At 51.5% G+C, this 18,429-nt stretch overlaps 1 long non-coding RNA gene across 1 annotated transcript; it reads left to right on the top strand.

The window, feature by feature from the left end:
* Nucleotides 1-593: 593 nt before the first annotated feature.
* LOC139825546 (uncharacterized) lies at nucleotides 594-16,042 on the top strand. Its single transcript, XR_011735640.1, has 2 exons — nucleotides 594-2,374; nucleotides 15,671-16,042. It is a non-coding gene; the product is annotated as an uncharacterized lncRNA (long non-coding RNA).
* The last annotated feature ends 2,387 nt before the right edge of the window (nucleotides 16,043-18,429 follow it).

Raw genomic sequence — 18,429 nt, 5'->3', positions numbered from 1 at the left:
TGGAGATAACCAGGGGAGAGTGACTGAATAAGCCACCCTTACCAGAGTTGTTTGTACCCCACTTCTGTTTTAAGGTGCATCACCAAAACTCAAGCCTGATTGAAATTTCCAAGATGGAAAGAATGAGATGTGACACTTGGAATTAAAGAATGAGCTGGAAATTGGAAAATAGGTCTGTTGACTAAGAGCTCGAAGTTACGCACCAACCCCAGCTCCCGAGAGCCCTGGTTCCCACAGCGGCACATCAATGCCTCCTGTGTTTTCCTTTGGCTCTTGGTAACCCTTCCAATTACTTGAAACCAGCAATAAGCCTCATCAGTTGATCACAGCTCTTGACTAACGCTTGTAAATCTTTGCCAGGTGCTGCCAACAAGCCATGAAACTAGAGATGACAGAAAGAAATCCCCCCTGTGCCAGTTCCTCTGGTCCCTCCTGCAGCTCCCGAGCGCCGCTGCTGCTTTGGCTCCAGCTCCCGGGTGCTGTTGCTGCTTTGGCTCCAGCTCCCGGGCGCTGTTATTCCGACATGTGGCTCCTGGAAACAGCCCACCCTCCCTCGTCTCTATTTTCCTAGCTCAAGGCCCTCCTGCCTGATGTCCCTTGCAGGCAGCCGGATGGAGACAGGCCAAGGGACAATCTGTTCCTCATTGAGGTCACCCTGCAGCTCGCTGCTGATGTGGCGCTTGGGGGATGGAACAACAGCAACAACAAAAAGAGCAAAAGAAAAGGAACAAAAAGATCCCTACCTTGCCTGACTGCTGGGAGACTGATAAAGCATGAGAAGGACAAGGCCGGCAAAGGAAACCTAACTCTTTCAGGTAACCCTTTACACCATCCATCCCGCTTCCAGACCGGTGGCTCATAAACATGGCACCTCACCAGCTGGGCACGGCACCAGGACTTTAGAGGAATATTTTCCATATCCCTAGCCCATCTTTCCAAGGTCCTTTTCTGTTTTGTCTCTCACCCGGTTATTTCGGAGACGGGGCTTCCCCAGCATGCTGGGAAGCTCTCCGTCCCTGCGGGCCGGCCGAGCTGCTGGCTCATTTTAATGACCCAGCTCTAAGTGCAGCTGCCGAGCTCACATAGTTTCTCTGATTCTGGTGAAAAATCACAGCTGCCTCAGAGTTTCCTGTTGCTTTGCCTCCCCATTAAGGAGGTGGTGAAGGCAGGAATGCAAAAGCTGAGAAGCCTTCAGAGTTGGGAAGTTTTTCTCCTCCCTCCAGTGCATCCAAGATGCCTCTGCCTTCCCTTTCTGTGGCACGGGGGAGAAATCAGCAGCATCTTTTGAGAAGCTACCTGTTCCCAAATCCCAGAGCTCCCAACCGTGTCTCATGGAAGAACTGGGCTCTGAATTTCAGATGTCACGAAGTCCAAAGAGCTTTGGCTCAAGATGTTGCTCTGGAGTTTGAGATGTGTCTCTCAGTCATGCTGTGGCGTAAAGCCAGGGCCCAGCCTATTAGATAGTGCTTCATGGAAGCACGGAAGCGTGAAAGAAAACGGAAAGAGCTGAAGTAAGACAAGAGCTACCACTGGGAAGACTGGAAATTCCCCTTTGTGTGCCCAAGATGCTGTGGCATGGAGCTCAGACCAAGGACAAAGTAAGATGGTCCTGCTTGCAGCTGCCCTACCAACCGCGTCCAGGCTGGGCAGCCCGCGAGTCGCCAAGAGTGCCAGGCTGAAGAAAACACATCACGCTGTTTGTGGGGCGGCAAAGAGAGTCTGCAGCCCAGAATTAATTGAGCATCTCTCAGCGCTGCAGGAGAAATCACCTTATGTTCTCTTCACAGCTCTTGGGGCAGGATTGCAAGAGAACAAGAATCCCTGACTGGGATGGAGCCACAGAGGGGTCAGGGCAGCCCTGTCTGTGTTAGCGAGAAAAGAGATCCCTTTAGCTGGAGATAAGAGGCACGAAGCACAGCGGGAGGCAGGCAGAGCCTGGCACTTTGTGCTCTGCCTGTTCAGAGCAGAGGAAGGCGAGCAAAAACCTACGGAGCACATCTGTACCATGCACAGAGGGGCCCCAATCCCTGCAAGCACACTCAGAAAAGGCTTTTGCAACAGGGAGCTGGATCAGTGGGGAAAGCTGCAACTCTGGTGATGCCAAGAAGGTTTGTGGCAGCACTGGTAGCAAAATCTGCGTTGTGGGAAAGAAATCTCCCCTTCCTTCTCAGTGACACTGCCACTACCTGCCCCGGGAGCAGCTGGGGGGTCTGTCCCAGCTCAGCCATGCTGGGGGTTTCCCTGCTCCTCACCAAAAGCTGCTCCCACGAGAAGAGGCCAGCCCAACTGTACCAGGAGATGAAGAACGACCCTTGTTCCCCAGCTCCAGGAAACCATCCCACTGGTTTATGATTCATGGTTATGGAGTGTGGAGGTTGGTACGTGCATGTAGCCTCTTGCATGGTAATAACAGCTGAGGATGGAGATGGGGGAGGTGGGAAGCGTAAGGGGATGAATTCCCATTCCCTGGTATGAAGAGATCGAGACAGCCCGCTGAGTCAGCGCAGGGTCAGCAGGATGAGGCCAGACAGGCTTTGATTCCCTCAACAACTGGCTTTTGGCTGGTGCTTGCCCACCACCCAGCTCAGCCCCTGGCACAGGGACCATGTGTACAAGGGGACCCAGCTTACCCCTTGCCTCTCTTTCTCACTGTAACCTTAGCTGGAGCCCTTCCCCACAATCACGTGGCAAATGTGGCTCCGTTTCAAGGGACAAAGTGCAGGAGTTTCTCATTAACAGAGAATGAAAACTGCCTGCTGTGATCCAGCTGCAGTAACTCTGCTGGAGGAGGGAGAAAGAGCCCTGTGGAGGAAGAAGGAGGTGGAAAAGGAAATCGAGCAAGCACAACTGCCTGAGCCAAGAGCTCTGGGCCTGGTGGTGCTGCCCCTGCACTCCTTTCCCCACATACCCCACTGAACCCCCACTGACCCCAGCATGTTGTGTTGGAGAGGACCTTGTTCTGCTCCCTGACCTCCCTGAGGGATCACAGCTGCAATGACCTTGACCTCAGTGCAACACCCAGCAAAACCGCCTTGGATACACAGTGTCCCCCATCTGGGACTCCCCCGTCTTTTCCCAGACACCTGCAACCCCTCCCAGGCTGTGGGGAGAGGGGAGCAGGAAGAGCACTGCCTTCCCAGGGCGTTTAGGAGCAGGGAACTGAACACGGAGCAGCAGAAAGGGAAGTGGTTGCTGTGGTGTTTACATCTGCCCCAATGTTCTCCCCACCACCCAAAAAGAAGAAACTGAAATTTGATTTCCCTGAGGCAGCTCCCAAAGAAATTACTTGGCATTCAAAGGAAAAGGCTTATTTATTTTTTTTCTTCCCACCTACAGACTTGGCTACAAAAGCAGCCTCTCTACAAGAGGAAAAAAACCCTATATTGTTTGCTAGAGCCCACTACGGCCAAACAGATGGACCCACGTGGGCCATGGCTGCGAGTAGGAGTGAGACAGGGCAGGAGCAACGTAGCCCTTTATCTGGTGTCCGGGTTGCCTGGGCTGGGGGTGATGCACAACTGGAAAGGTCAAATCTCATAACAGCCTGAAGAGGGGGATCTTCCTCCTGGGGGAACCAGGGGAGGAATGAGAAGCATCTGATGAGCAAATAGCCAGATGGTTGGCAGTGGGGTGAGAGTAACATTGAGAGGTATTAGTCCAGCTTCATACCAGTGGGGTCATTGACTTGCACGTGGCTTTCTTAGACTGCAGAGGAAAGGAGGTTTTATGGTAGGATGTGCTATGTGCACAGCTCCCATGGGAATTGCGTTTGTTTGTGGCTGTTTATGGCGAAGTGAAACAAGCCGCTTTCCTTCTACCCCAACACTTGCTGGCACTATGCAGCGAGCTAACCCAAACTGAGCAAGGACCTGGCAGCATCTAATGCAGCTTCCCCTATCCTCCCCTCCCCAAGGGAAGTTACAGACAGCAGATCATTCCTGTGCTGTCCTCCCAGCAAACACCTCTGCTCTTGCCCAGAAAGCCTGGTGGTGTGGGCCAGGCTGGCATGCTGTTCCCACCTCCTGGTGCAACCTTTTGTTGGGGGTGAAGGGCAGGTTGCGAGAGACAAAGCCCTGATCCTATTGCCATGGAGATGTTAATTCAAGCTGAGTTCAAAGGAAATTGTTCCAGCTAAAGCTAACAAGGCTGGCAGGAAAGCCCTGCTGTCAGTTGAAAGAGGCCAGCTCCTCGTAAAAGGGGAAAGGAGGTGGGGTCAGAAAGAGGGGCCCCGTTCAAAGCACAGGCTCCAAATAGACACAATCCTGTTCCCTGCCTCCAAGCAAAGCCTCCCCCACCACCAACGCCACCAGCTGTGAAACAAGGCGGCAGAAGATGCCAGGGAGCCTCCGTGTGCCTTGCAGGACAGCGCAGGGGATGGAGGAGCTGGGACAGCAGCCTCTCCCCAATCCAGGGCAGGTACACACTGAGCTGTGGCTCCCTCTGCTCAGGTTACCCTGGTACGGTGTGGTATACGCTGGTGACAGGTCCCAAGCAAGGCTGGCTGCCTCCTGCTACGCACCAGCAAACCCTGGAGGCAGGGGGAGAGGGAACCCTTGACACCGGTGGCAGAGTTCCTGCATTGCTGCCGCGCAAGCATTAAATACACCGTGGGATAACCAACGCCTTCCTCGTGAGGCTGCAAGGGACCGCTCAAGGGCAGGACAGTGAAGGGCAGGACAGCTCTTGCTACTGGAGTCATTCAGGTTTTCACAGAGCCAATGCAGTTTCAGGTTTTAGTGGAAGTATTACATTGGGTGTAATGATTAATCCTGGCAGGTAAGACTTGTCGGCTGCTATAATACCTTGTGTTCATTCCTGGTGTTTAGGGAGTGCTTTGACTTTGAGAGCCGGGGGTGAATATTCACAGCCCCTCTGAGGATGGGTGGGACTGACCTGGTTATTATTTGGCATAAAGGCCCCTGGAGAGCATGTGGAGAGAAGGCAGGCGTGCTCTCCCACACAAACCCATCCTTAAACTGACACCGAGGAGCTGACTCGTGGCGCTGCAAGAAACACAGAGGCCACAGGTGGGGTGGACAGGAGAAAGCACAGAGCTGCCAGGTCAACAACAGCTTTGAGAGGTGATGAAGCAACCGGCTGCCAACCCCCTCCCCTGCCTTGCAGGAGCGCTTTGAACATCCACCCTGAGTCAGAGCAGGAGCGGGCCTGCTTAGGGCAAGATTTGGAGGAGAATTATGAGCAGCCCAGCTTAGCATTAGAGGCATTAACTGTGGTGTGCTCTTTTGGTTTGGATTTATTTTTTTTTTTTAAACACCAAAAAAAAACCAAAAACCCAAAACCACACACAAAAAAAACCAAAAAAACCCAACAAAACAACCAACACCAAACCAAACTCAGAACAGACTCTTCCCATTAAGCTAGAACATCTTCCCATGTGTTCCTCCAGTGCTGAGGGGCAAAGCAGGCGCTGGAGTCGAACGGCTCCCTGACACCCAGGGCAGGGAGAGGAAGAGAAGCGGCTTTTGTTTGTACCAGGCTGTCCTGGTTTTGTTAAAAAACAAGTTTCTCTTTTAGTGAATTTTTGCCTGTCAGCTGAAGGCTTCATATTAGCTGCATTTTCCTGGAGAATCAGACGTGTTTTGGTAAACCTAGCAATGGAATGCAAACTTATTGATAAGCACGGATGGACATCTCGCGAGAGGGGCAATGAGAAACTGGTGACCGAGAGACTGACCAACGGTGAATAACATTCCATTCACGTGAATACTTCATATAAAAGTGGGAGATCACGAGGATCTCATCCCTTTTTCCTTCCCTTTTTCCTCATGGCCGACATTAGGAGAGGACCTTGCTGGTCGTCCCTGCGAACTGAGGCCAGTGAGAGACTGAATCCAGCTCCGGTTGGCTGCAGAGTCCAATCCAGGACTTTGGGTGCTGGCTCTGCAGTTGCTGGGACTTTCGAGATTGGTTTTGTATATTTTGTATTATTTTCTCTGTTCTTATCAGTAGCATTAGTAAAACATCTTTAACTTTTCCAACTCTCTTCTCTCTGTCCTTCTTTCCCTTCTGATCACCTGTGCTGAGTGGGAAGGGGGGAGAGGGAAGGGCAAAAGGGGGAAGTGGGGGGGAGAGGAGGTTGACAACACATCTGCCAGGGTTTATTGTCACCCCGCAATCTTAACCCTCGGCACAGGAGAACTCCTGGCAAAGAGGGAGACCTCAGAGTCCCTGGTGGACCCGGAGGTACCTGCAGGAAGCTGCTACCAGCACAGCTCCCCTCCTGTTCCCTGTCTCCACCGCCTTCCTCGCTGCTCTCTGCAGCCCCTTCCTCCTCGAGCTCGCTCGCCCTGCTGCTGGGCTCAGAACCGCTGCCAGGGAGCAGCACGAAAGCGCTGACGGCCAGTTAGTACAGCGGGTTGCACATCCCGGCTGGTTTAGCAAGACTTGGGCCTTCTCCCATCTCTTCCTTTCATCTTCCCCTGTTTCCAGGCTGTAGCTCGAGGCTGCAGCTGCTACAAAACCAGGAGAAATTTGCTAAAGGACAGCAGAGATCTCCCACAAATCAGAGCATGAACTGTTGTGTCTCTCTTATTAACTTTTCCTCTCCTTCTCTCACCATGCCTTCTCCCTTTTCCTGCCACCTCTCCCCTCTCTCTGAGTCTCTTCCTTGCCAGCTGGCTCCTCTCCTCCCATGTCACTGCTGGGAGCACAAGGGGCTCCCTCCTGAAGCAATGCTGACTCTTGCCCTGCTCAGCAACGTGCCTGAGCAAGAGCAGGGAAAGTAAGGAAAAGGGGAAGGACAGACTCATGCTACTGTGAGCTATTCGGAGAGAGTGCAATGAAGTGATTGCAAATAGCAGTGACGGTTTATATCCCTCTAGCCTTGTTCATCTTTGCACCATAGCCTCAGGGTTGAGGTCCCAGCGGCAGGAGAGCCAAGAGGACCCAGGACCTGGGCTCTGGTCTGAGCTGCCCCTTCAGCGCACAGTTAGGAAACCTCCAGCCGCTGACGGGCACCGCTGCCTGCAGAGAGCTCGGCCACCCCGCCTGCCCACCCTGCCAGGCCAGGGCACCGCGATGGTGAACACCCCGGTGACTCAGATGGGAACCTGCACAACGAAACCACAGGGTGAAGCACCTCCGTGGCCACGGCTCCCAGCGCAGCTCTACACGCGAGCCAAGCGGCTCCTCAGATGCCCCGTCTCCTCCTCCAGGAACGGGAAAGGATCTACTGGAGTAGTACAAGGAGAAACCATATCGTAACACTCCCTTCCCTGAAATAGCTCAAGCTTCATCGTAAGGCACGCTAGAGAGGTTTTGGTTGTGGATGGTTGGTTGTTTACTCCCCCCCCCGCCTCCCCAGGCTGTATTTGCAAACTGAATTATTTTAGAAAGAAAAATGACTAGTTAGACAGAAAAACAACTAGTTCCTCCTAGGCAGCCACAACTAATTTCATTTTCCATTTATATGTAGCCTTAACACTTCTCTCCTGCAAAATTTGCTCTGACATCCTGCTGAGGAGTGAGGCAGCATTTCTATAGTTACCTACAAATATCTCTCCCCACTCCACCCCCTTTTTAATTTTAGGTATTGAATTAGGTGCTCTGGTCCTGTGATAATGCTGAGATGACACAGACTTGTTAAAAATCCTGATGAGGGATCTGTGATTTCCTTCATTCTTCTAGAACCAGAGGGGGGAAAGCATTTCCCTACATCCTCCCCACCAGACAGCAAGCTCTGAATTTTGTTTCCACCAGAAACTTGGCAATTTCCCTTCTAATAGTTTTGCCTTCACTTGCCCCACATTCAGCCCTTTTTCCCACTGATGATTTCCGAGGCAATATTTAGCCCTGCCTTAATCTCTACCCCACGCTGACTGCAGAGCATCACCATTTCTTCCCTCCTTGCTCTGTTTGTTCTGCATGCGATGAACTTAGGGCTGGTTATTTTAATGGCCATTGCAAGGCTGGTCATCTTGGCTTTTGACAGCTCTCGTTGGCTCCTCCACACGCTAGCCTCTGCTCATCTGGCCTGTTCCTACGTCCCTCGCAGGCATTCTGATTACTGTTAGCACCCTTTTGAGGTGGTTTTTCATCGAGCTAGAACTAGAAAACTCCTTTGGGAGGTGTCCCCACCCCGCACCTCTCAAACGTTTTGAACATTGCCTTTTTGATTTAGAAAAATCGCGAGCCTCGTCTGAGCTCCCGAGTCCAATTTTCGTTCCTGTGGATTTCTCTTAGCCAAGAAGGATTTGCCTGTTTGAAATCGAGGACCTTTGTTTGCCTTTCCATCTCGATTTAATTGAATCAGCAGTTAATCTGCGAATCCAAGGTTACTTTTTCAGTATGGTGCTCTCATCGCTTATCAAAACTGAGTCCAGGGCAATACCCTTCCTCCCTGGTTCAGTGAACGCTGGTGAAGAAATTCACCCACTATCACATGCCAGCATACATTCCCTATTGTTATTAGTGACATTGATTTTTCACACTAATAAGGGACTTTTGCTTCCTGATTAAGAACAGAGTTTCTCAGTTTGTATCAGGGGAACAATTAGGCAGGACTCTCTGTCCGTGTCCCCGTCTGACCCTAGAAATGTACAGCACATCCCCTTCACTATCCCAGCACGAGCCCATCTTTCTTTCCCCGCTAATCTTAAATCTAACAGATTCCTTTTATGGCATGTCAAGACTTGGGGAATTCTTGCTATAAAGCTCTGTATTGCCCCTTCTACCATATATGCCTTCCGGGAATCATCGTTATTTCAGATCTTGACTCACAGCAAGGTTTCCAGCCAGCCTGCTGTTTCTGCACCGCATCAGACAGATGTTGCATTGCATGGTGCAATACACCCCCTGCCTGGAAAGCAGGGCATGCTGCAGATGGTGGTGAAATACAGTTCCCTAAACTAGGGATCCACCAAAACCAGGATTCAGCACAGAACAGATAATGCTTTACCTTCTTTCTCTCTTTGAATTCCTCCAGCTCTAAAACCCAGAGTTAAAAATCAAGGGTCTATGCTTAGATCTCAGCTTCTGTTAAACCTTGCTCTCAGTCGCTAAAACAGCAACTCCTAGATATGTAGGCACAAGGAGCCAATGCAGACACGGGGCAATAGTACAGAGCATGCTATGCACCAGTACCTTGCTCCAACGCGTGCCAGGGTTCATGAACAGGTACAGAAGCGTGCTTCAGTGTCATTACATCACTGCAAGAAACAAACCAAAGCCATCAATGCAGAACACCGAGCGGATTTTCTTTTCACTCTGTTTAACCTGTATCTGAGTTCCTCTATAAAAATCTTCCCTTTCGCCTGCTGATGTTTGTGCCCCCTCCCTGATCTTTGAGGTATTGCTTCAGCCTAAGGTGGGCACCAGGCCAGGCTGCCGGATCATTCTGTTTGCTTAGTTTAGTGCTGGTTCCTGTCAGGAGGCTCTGCTGGCTGAACACACCGTTTGTGGCCATATGTGGTGTTATTTGCATGGGAAATGGAAGAAAAAAGATATATCTTTGTGAAATATGAGCTGAGAGATAAGAAAGACACAGGCAGAATGGGGTGGGAATGTGCCCATCTGAGAAAGCCATCCCAGTCCAGACTGTAGGAGGAATTAGCAGAGTGTTCGCGGAGAGGAGCGCTGCTCCGAAAGCGGCGACAAAGCCTCATAATGGGAGAAGAAATTGGACAGACTTCTGGAATCGCTGCAGGGAAGCTCTGCTACCAGCTGGGAGACTAATTGAGTTTCTGGGTGGTTGTTTAGTGGGTTTTCGTTGTTGTTGTTGTTGGCTTGTTTGGTTGGTTTTGTTTGGTTTTTTTCCCTTTCCCCCATCCTCCCTCTTTCTCTCTTTGAATAGAAGAGCAATGCGGCCACGGGCTCAGCTCCAGCCAGATTGTACAGGGCAGGCTGGGTCACCCAGTGGAGGAGGAAACATCAGGGAAAGCTGAAAGGGCTTTTTTAGGCTGTGCTGGAGCTAAAATGCTGAAGAAGAGCACAGGAAGCACTTGAAATCCCCAGCAGGTCCCAGCCTGCCCGCATCCAGCTGCACTACCTGTTGTGAAGCAGAGCAGCCCCAGGACTCCTCTAAATCCCACAGCAGCCATGGTGAGCAATGAAAGCAGGGACAGACAAGGGCTGCAGCTGGCAAGCGCTCTGTTATCCTCCTGGTGCTGAGCACAGCCGTGCTCTGCTCTCTGACCGGTGCCCAGCAGCAGTGTGGCAGTTTTGTCACCCCCACTACAACCAATCTCTTCCCAATACAGCCCACGTCCGTTCCCTGATGAGAGACGCTGTGCCAGTGGCGGTGCCATCTTTTGGAATAAGATGTTAAACCAACTGTCTGACAGCTTGGACTATAAGAGTTCCCTTGGCAGCTTCTGCCAGTGTTATCTTCCTCCCTCAGCCAAATTCCAGGTTAGAAACTGAACAAAGCAGTAGTGATGAGCTGCCAGTATTTTAATGAGCAGTTCCCAAAGACACCTTCCTAGCTCTGCTTGTGATGAAACTCTGCAGCGCAGGTGCATGTGTGTGCTCCCAGAAAGGGAGCTCTATTTACTTCTCGCTTGTTCAAACAGCAGCAGCTACAAAAATCCTCTCTCATAACCATCACTCAAGCAGTGAAGTGGCTTATTTGGCAAGGAAATTGTCATCAAGAGCAGTTTGCTGGAGATGTTTACACTGTGTTTCTGAGGGTATAATGAGTGTGCTGATAAGGAGCAAGCTGACTTGAATGAGGGGGGAATATGTTGATGGGGAAGCTGCTAGCTGTATTCTGCAGAGCGTTTGGGAAATACCCTGCTGGCAACCTACCAAAGCAACAGCATTTACTCTTAAGCATTTATTTCAGGCTGCTTAGGGAGAAGGTATTTCTAGGACACAAAAGCAGGACTGGGAAAGCTGGGGTTTCCAGGATCATGTTTTATTCCCCCAGGAAGGAAGCTGGAGTGTCTTCCTTGCTGTAAACACAATTATCCCTTCCCAGCATCAGGGGCATTCCAGCAGGGAGGAGGAGAGGTATGGCCAAATTAACCATGAAGGCACTCACCCCACTAGCAGGCATGGACCCAAGGAGCAGAGCAAGGAGGGGCTGACTCCGACATGGACGTTGGCATTGCTCCTTCTCAGCTCTGGGGATGACTTTCAACTGCAGTGGGTTTACCTTTCTACCAGACTCTACCTAGTTTAAGCACCAGTCCCGTGCTCTGTCCCTCCCTCCCACCAACACCTCCTGAGATGGACATGTCCCTCTGGACAGGTCCAAGCATCCCCCTTAATCCTTGCCCTGCTCCAACCCCAGTCGGGAATGGAGCTCTGCCAGGACAGGCAGAGGGAGCCAGGCCTGTCCTGTCTGGGAGGGATTTTCCAGCATGCCCCCATTCCTGGAGCCCCCTTCCCCTCGGGGCTCCCCACACCCGTGTGTGGCCCACGGAGGACACCTAGCGGCTGTGGGACCGTGCCGGGCTGCCCGTGCCCCACGGCACCCTGCCTGCTGCCGAGAGAGAGCACCTCCCTCCCCAAACTCCTCTCTCCATCTCGGGTGCTCGCACACAAGCCCAGGGAGATCACCCAGTCCTGGAACGTGGAGGGTGGCCAGCAGGGCTGCACCAGCTCGCCTGGGGTCTCCCCACCACCGCTGGGGTGCTTGGAGAGCCCTGCTCTACCAACAAGTCACTAAAAGTGGGTTGGGAGAGACCTCCCTGCTCACTATTTCATTTTCCAGTGCTGGATTGGCAAGATGTGAACACTGAGCCCAGGAACAGCTGAGCACTAAAGCTCTCCAGGTGAGAGACGTGGGAACCTTCCAGCAATGTCCAGTAGACCCTCATCCATCACATCCTCCCTTTTATAAATCAGCTGCTCTTCAACTGAGTGGTGACCAGCGTGTGCTGTCCTCAGTGGGACTGAGGTGTCCTTTGTGCCTGCCCACACATACACGCTGCTTTTCCCCCCTCTTCCTGCTGCCGGGATCCCCAGGAGAGGTAAAAGCAAGTGGATGAGGGCAGCTCCCTGCTCCCCCTTCCCTCTCCTGCAGTGGCAGAGGTGGCCCTGGGTGGCAATGCATCCCCCATGACATGGGGAGCTCACCCTGAAAGGCTGCCCCAGCCAGCCAGAGGGCAGGATGAGCCCTGCCAGGGCACAGGGAGATGGGCAGGGAGTGCGAGGCGAGGGCAAGCGAGCCCTTCCCTGCACCAGCAGAGCGCTGAGCTCCCTCAGGCCTGCAGCTTTCTCACCCAGCCTTCCTCCACCCCCTTGGCTTTCTTTCCTGGGTGCCAGCCAGCCCCATGACGCTAAGTTAGGCTGCGTTTGGGCTTGATGGAGCCTCAAATGTAATTATTGTAATAAAGGCCAGCAGCTAGTGCATGCATGGAGCCAACCGGAGCAGCAGGGATGGCTCCCTGAATTGCCCAAGCTCCAGGTGTTCCCTGCCCATGCACAACAAGCAACATCCCCTCTCCACTCCCTGGCATTCCTGTGGCCCGCGGAGCTGCAGTGCCAGCACACAGCTCAGAGCTGCCTGGGAATCTCCACCATTACCCTACCCTCTTTCACAACTCTACCACCAACAAGGAGGTTAAATCCTGCCTCTCTGCCAGCAGCTTGCTGCTGCAAGGGCAAGCTCCGCCAGGAGGTAGCGAGGTGGGGAGGCAGGAATGCATGAACTTTTGGGCCCTGTAGGTGCTAGGCACTTTCTAAAGCACTTCTCCACTGCTCACATGCAACTGCAAAAGAGTTTGCCAAGCTGACCAGCCACCCTGTTCCGTGGGGCCGGCAGGCAGCCGTGGTGGCAGCGCCGGCTGGCATGCAGTGAGTGTGGCAGATGCCCGATCCCAGGCTGTGCCCCTTGCTGCTGCAGCCAGTATCCAGTCTGCTGCCTTGCATCTTATTTTGGGCACTTAACTGCCCAAGGACAGCTGCTACCACAGTGACAGAGCTGCCACCGAGTCCGGAGGAGAGCTCCACATGCTAGCCACACAGAAAGCCCTGCCCTGGGGGGCAGGTGAGAGGACAGGATGAACAGGCAGGCACCTTGCCTGTGCCACCAAGAAGCCCATTCTCTGCCCTGACTTTAAGTTAGGTCCCGCTGTGGGCATCTCTTGAGCTGGAGAACCCTTCAGAGGTTTGTTTTGCTGGGTGGGGGTGGAGAGAACAGCTTTTTCTGCCACCAGGCCATGTAGGAGTGAAGCGAAGATGCCCCAGTGCAGTTGGCAAGATGATGGAGGCTGGTTACAGGGAGGCTGTGAGGGGGATTCAGAGTGCATGGGACCCAGAGAAGCAAGGATGGATGTGGAGGGAGGCAGGAGCGAGGACAAAGAGCTGAGATAGCAATGGGACTGGGGAGGATGAGGAGAGGTGAAGGCTGAGCTCCTGCCGTTTAGCAGCAGGGCTTGGAAGAAGGTGTAAACAGGTGCTGAAGAAGTGTGAGCTCAGTGCTAGTGATGTAAGAGCTACCGCAATCCGCCTGTCCCCAGATCCTTTCCAAGGCAAACATGAGACATTTTCCATCAGACACTGCTCTTCTCAGATGCCAAATTTCACTCCCGTTTGTGCAAGCCAAGGCCCGTGTCCACATGCTCCCGTTGAGTCGCAGGTCCCTTCCCAAGCCCCAAACACTGAGCGGCCCCTGACAGGAACAGATAAGGGACCAAGGAGGACAAGCTGTGTTCAGGACTGCCTGCCTCCTGCTCCCATCTCTGTCTGAACGCCAACAACCAAAGCACGGTCTCAGCGCTGCTGCCTGGAGAAAAGCAGCCTTGCTGGCCTTCCCTGCAGCTTGCTGATGCTGTTGTTTTCACCAGGAGAAGGGGATGGAATGACCCAGTTGTTTCCCAGGCAGTTGCCGCCACCCTAAAAACAAAGGGTGGGATTCGGCTGCAGAGGGATAACGCTGACCAAGGCCAAGCAAGTCCAGGCAAGGCGCACAGCACAGCACTGCTCCTGATGAGTAAGAGCAACCCTCCTCGAGGTCTGGTCCTGACCCTTGCCCTGCCTCCGCCTCGGTCAAGTTATCCCTTATTTACAGTAGTAAGGGGGGTTCAGGCCCCACGTCCACTCTCTTACATCTAGGTTTTGTATTTCCCTCCCAGAATGGGTCTGATTTCTTTTCTCCTCCCTTCTTTTCTCAGTGTTTTCCCTCTTCTTTGTCTCTCCTCCTTCACCTCCATCTCATTTTTCTTTTGCTGTCCTATTTTTCTTCTTCTGTTTTTACAGAGGAAGCAAAGAGGGCAGTAAATCAAGAGCCACATGCGCGCACGCACACACGCTTTGGATATTTGTATTGCTCAGTCACAGAGTGAATAAGCGTCCTTGTTTCAACATGTTTTCCCATTTAACTTCCCAGGGGCTTTTCACAATAAGAATTCCTCTGAGCAGCCAGACACGAGAGCTGAGCTCACAGTCATTCACTGTGCATGGTGGCCTCATTCCTCAGGCTTCCCCCCAGTCCCGCGCCCTGATTTCCAGGAACCCAACAATGACACAGACCCAGGCACACCCACCACCTCCCCTAAAGCCTCCCTGATGGGCAGCAAAGCCCTGCAAGGTCAGGCTGCAGTTCTCCAAGTCCTCATGCCAGCCAAAACTCTGACAGAAGCCACAGGCAGCAGAGACCTTGCCTGCTGATGTTCTTCCATACCCATGGGTCTGCTCAGACCAGCCCTGCTGCCCTGGAGGGGTGAGGGTCCCTCTAAGCGACTGCCCTGCAGGCTGGCCCATCTCAGGAGGCTGAGATGCAGGGAGAGATGACTTGACATACTGAGGGTCTTGCAAGAAGGGAAGAAGGATTTGGGGCAGATCGCCCTTGCTCTTAGTGTGGAAGACAATGACCAGGGCTAGGGCTGGTCCCACAAGGTTGCTGCCACCCCCAGCCCCTCCCCAGGACCACGAACAAGCACAGCGTAAGGGGAGGAAGCGTCTGCTCCTTGTTCTGCTGCACATGCAGAAGTTGCCCCGTCCTGCTCTCCCTCCCACCGCACTGGGCTGCTCGGTGGCCACACTGGCCTGGACGCCTCAGGAGGAACAGAGCCATGGTTTCTGTCTTCAGGGCAGGTCAGGGCAAGGAGTGCTCCTCCATGCACAGCTCTCCGTGCTACCCTTGCTAGAAACAACCACTGCCTGGGGGGAAGCTTGGCTTGATGTTGCCAAACACAGGATTTCAGAGTATCTTGTGTCTTAGGGAGCTCTCTGTCCTTTTTCTCCTTTCCCTGCCTGTCCTTGTTCTGCTCATCTTTATCCATCCATATTTCCCCTCTGCCTTCTCCAGGCTCATCACCATGAGTCACATCTGTCCCATCAGATTCACCTGTTTTCACTCCCAGATCTCACCGGGGAGCTGGGACTTCCATCTCATGAAGGCAGAGATGATGGAGATCGCATTCCCTGCCCTGCAGTTTGATGCAGGCCATTTTGTGCTGAGATGCAAACCTACAGAGAACTAAACCTAACAAAGCAATTCCAATAGCAAAATATGCTAAAAGTTGTAGTTTCCAAGCACCAGAGGAAAAAGAGCATCCTCATAGACAAAGAGATCCCAGGGGGCTATAGACCACCTATACCAAATCTTTTTCTGGAAGGTACACAATCTGTTGCAGCTATCCAGATATCAATAAATTCAGTTGTGCCATTTGCAAAACAGGGAATGTTTCATTACTTCTACAGCCCCCAAAACGATAAGATTATGTGAACTGTCAATTTTACATGAATAATATGTCTCTTCTAGCATGTTTTGTTCCTGAAGATCTCAGAGCACTTTGGAGGATTATCAAGAGGCTGGAGCAGAACAGAGAACGGAATGATGATCTCCCAAGTTTGCATATGGAACCTTCCTTCCTGATCCTAAATTTGGAGATTGTGCTTTAGTGCTGAGCAGACACCTGAGAGGTGCAACCAGCTCCACCCAACCTCCCCATCGCAGGCTGTGCCAATCTCCAGTGCATGAAAAGGAGGTGGAAAAGAAAACAAAGACTGAAAAGCAATGACACAGAAACCATGTTAATCATCAGAGGGGGGAGAGAAAAAACCCTTCCTGGCCTCTACAGGCAACCAGCAGAAGTCTTGAAACACAGGTTTAATTAATAAATTAAAAACAATATGAACGTGGTGCAACAAGTCTTGTAAGCACATTGAAGGCATGCAGTATCATCCATACACTGTTATGCAATGTGTTGATGACTGTAGCAACCTCATATTGAATCCGGTTCGGATCCTGGTGCCCAAGACTCTATTTCAAAGGCTATCCCTGAACTCTGCTCCTGTGATGTCTAGAAATCTTCTTCTAATTTCTAGCCTGTATTTTTTAATGAACAAATTCACCCTATTTCATCTTACACTAGCACTGTCCTTTAATTCAAAGAGATTCCCTTCTTCAGCTGGTGTTCCCTTTCCTGTCTTCCACATGAATTTAATGCTGAGTAGTCATTTTCCCCTTCAGCCTTTCCGAAGCTGAAGGCTCAGCATAACCACTAGAAAGGGGTGTCCTCCCCCAGGCAGCACATATCCTCCAGTAAATGCCTTTGTCCTGTCACACACCCTCTCACTCCTTCAGTGAATCACCCTCTTTCTGCATGCTCACTGAGTATCGCTGTTACACAATGGGCATTTATATCCTGCCTGTAACTTGTTCCAATGATTAAGATTCCCCATGGTCGAGCTCATAGCCTGCAGGCCTGATTTAAGCCCTCAGGAGCTTGTGTTTGGCCTGCCGTAGTACCTTGGATGAGCTGTTCTGATGCTCACACCACCCGAAAAATCTGAGTATCTGAAGCCAGGTCCTGACCATCTTCTCTGGGCTCTCTGTTCAGCACGCCCCTAAGAGGAAAATGCGTTCCCCAAATAAATGGATCCTCCTGGTTCGGTTTTCCTTCCCTTCATCACCTACTCCAAGACACATGGCTGCTTATAACGTGGAGGTGGCGAGCCTAAATTGTCACAAATATCTGAACTTAAGCTTATGCCATGGAAATTACGCCTATCTCATAAAAATCGGAGCTCTGAGAGTATCTGTAGATCTGCTTCAAGCACACCATTGTTTCTTCACCGTGCACTGCACACCGGGATGGCTCTGCTGATCCATCTGGATGCATTGCTGACTGAATCTGATACGTGTGGAAGGAGCACGAAGCCTTGAACTCGTTCTGCCTGCTCTGCTGTCACACCGGGAGCTGGGTAATGCATGGGCATTGCTCAATGGTGTCTACACGCTTCGTGGACTGATGCCTGCATTTCAGCGTGACATCTTCTGGGCTCTGGATTTATTTTATATCAAGGTGTAAGAAATGAGAACGCACGGAAAGTACATAGCATGTGAAAGGGAGCGTGGATTAGTGGGCAGAGCACAGAGCAGGCAATTAGCAGACAGGTTCCCCGCTCCTAGTTTGGTTGGAGGTGTTGTGAGAACCAAGGCCAGTGAATCATGGGTTGGTTGATCTAATTCTCTTGTGACTCTCCATGACTTCATCAGTTATTGGTGTTTGAAGCTCTGCTCCGGAGCCTGGCCAGAGGAGTGCCCCAGGGTCGGCTTAACTGTTTCTATTCTATTTAGTTCAAAATTGACCCATCTTTTTCTACTTGTTCCATCCTGGGGATTGTTTTCTTTTTTAAGGTATCTATGAAGATTTTTGTGCAGCACTCTGCACAGTGGAATCCCTTTAGTATAGCAATAAACTAACCAAACTTACTGGTGCATATACGATGAAAAAAATGAACCTCAAAGCAAGAACAAGAGCATCATGGAACATTAAAAAATAAATCTAGGATTTGAGGGGTCACAATCAGGAAAACTGAGAGAATGCGCAAGCAAAAAGGCCGCATAGCAATTTCAAACAAAAAAGCTTCATTTTTGCTGGAAAATATCAGTCAGTTCCGCAGTACATGCCTCAGTTTCCCTAATTGCTACATGGGATTAGCAACCCAGTCCTATTTTGCAAAGGTGTTGTCAAGTTTAATTTATGAACCTTTGAAAAACGCTCCAAGTTCTTCAGATGAAAGACGCTGCAGATGCCAAACGTGGGTGTATGCTCTGAGTCAGACACAGACACGGGCATGCTGTGCGATCGGCTTGACGCACCGCGCAGATAGCAGACGGTTGTCCTCCGCGGAAAATGTGGGGATGGCCGCTGCAAAAATCACAGGCGATGCATACACAAGTATGAACTCATGCTATAGAAATCAGGAGCCACCCGATGAAAGAGAGGTGCAAAGAGAAAGCCTTCAATAAAGGGATATCCAGTCTGTACTTTGGCTTCTAAATTGCCTGAAAAACATGTGTGCGCACGAGCCTTCTAAATACAATTTGGGACTGAAGCAAAATTGTCTAACAAGCTACCCTCTAACTACCAAACTGCTCTTTAACTCCAGTAGTCCTCCTGTGATTCCCAGGCAGAATTAGCCAGTGGTGGCTATGAGCACCACTAGGACCATGCGCACCTCACCTTTCAGACAAGTGCAAGCAGTAGATTTCCCAGGAGAGGCTGGAAATAA

The sequence above is a fragment of the Patagioenas fasciata genome, chromosome 24, assembly GCF_037038585.1.
Source record: "Patagioenas fasciata isolate bPatFas1 chromosome 24, bPatFas1.hap1, whole genome shotgun sequence".
In the NCBI taxonomy this organism is placed as follows: Eukaryota; Metazoa; Chordata; class Aves; order Columbiformes; family Columbidae; genus Patagioenas; species Patagioenas fasciata.
This window is presented reverse-complemented; position numbering and strand designations above follow the sequence as displayed.